This window comes from Hippopotamus amphibius, chromosome 8, assembly GCF_030028045.1.
Source record: "Hippopotamus amphibius kiboko isolate mHipAmp2 chromosome 8, mHipAmp2.hap2, whole genome shotgun sequence".
Lineage (NCBI taxonomy): Eukaryota > Metazoa > Chordata > Mammalia > Artiodactyla > Hippopotamidae > Hippopotamus > Hippopotamus amphibius.
In genome coordinates this window covers 8331802-8333379 of record NC_080193.1, presented here as the reverse complement: position 1 = coordinate 8333379, position 1578 = coordinate 8331802, and positions in this window count along the sequence as shown.

Here is a 1578-nt window from a genome sequence, read left to right as displayed (position 1 = left end):
CCAGGTCAAGACCCTCCAACGTGGCCAATTCTTCTTAGGCTCCAGCTTTGAACGTAAGTCTGTGACTTTGTAACAGGTGTCCTTCCGTTTGAAGGTAACACTCAGACTGGTGAACAAAGCCCAGGTGTGTGATAAGCTGGCCTGAGAGGGGCGTGTGTGTGTGTGTGTGTGTGTGTGTGTGTCTGTGTGTTTGTGTGTGTGTGTTTTCCTTCCCAGTTCCTTAAGTCAACAGCCTTTCACTGGGCTGCTGGGTGGGCTGGGCAAAGAGGGAAGAGCCAGCCCCCAAGCAGGATGGGGTGAGGGTGTGGTGTTTCCTGGGTAGGGGAAGGCATGAATAGGGATTAACCGATCTACTGTTAAACACCAGGTGTTGAAATTCTTGCCACTGTGCTCTCTACATTTCTGCCTTGGTAATTCTAGTTGAGGAATATTTCTCTGGGATCTGAATATCTACCCTGCATGCTGTGAACTTCCAGAGAGTAGGCACAGGATCTGAAAAATCTTTATCTCCCGCATCGAGCATAAAACTTGGCACAGAACAGGTGCTCGTCTTGTCTTTCGCTGTAAGGTATGGAAGTGAAACTCCAACTGAATCAACTAGTAACGAGAAATGTATTGACTTACACAACTGAAAATTCTAGGGTACAGCTTCAGGCACAGCTGGCTCCAGGTGCCCAAGCAATGGCCACCCCCACCCCCCACCCCATATCTCTCAGGTCCGTTTTCTGCTGAGTTGGGTTTACTCTCAGGCAGATTCTCTCTCATAGTGTTGGCTTCTGATGCCTCCAGGCTTAGCAACCCCAGAGAAAAGAAAGCTCCTCTTTGCACATAGTTGCTGCAATTGCTGTGATTAACTCTCACTGGACTAACTTGGGTCCCATCCATGAACTAATCACTGTGGCCAGGGAAATGGGATGCTCTGATTGGCCAGACCTAGGACCTGGGCTCAAGGATTAGGGGTTGAGGGTTGGAGATCGGGGATTAGAGTAGGCATGTCCTGAGGTTCACCGCACTAGAACTACATGGACTAAAGGTGGGGGATGGAGTGGTTTCCAGGAGGAAAACCAAGGTGCTGTTAGCAGAGGATGGGGGATGGATGCTGGGAAGGTGAGAACAAGAGGCGCCGCTCTGATGCTATAAATGTTGACATGACAAATGAGACACACCAGTTGGTGCTGGCAGAAGCAGGAAGGTCCAGTGATGCCTGAGACAGAGGCTCAGGTCCCAGCTCTGTCCCTGACACTCTGTGGCCTTGGTCAGGGCCTCTCTGCTTTCCTGGGCCTCAGTCTTTCCACTGTAAAATAAGAGCCTCTGGAATATACCAGGGTTGTGAAGAGATGGTTGCCAGGGGTTTTCTTCCACTCATTCAGTCATGTATTTATTCTTTTTTTCTTTCAATCAATATTTGTGGAAGGGCTTAGGAGTCTGTCTGAACTGGATCTAAATCCCAGTCTGATATGTGTCAGGCTTGGCTGACGCACCTTCTCAGGTGTGCTTAGCTGCATCCTTCCCGGCCACCCAGCAGCACGGGATGCCATCCAGCCTCTGCTGGCCTCCTGCTGCAGGTGGCCTGGCTCA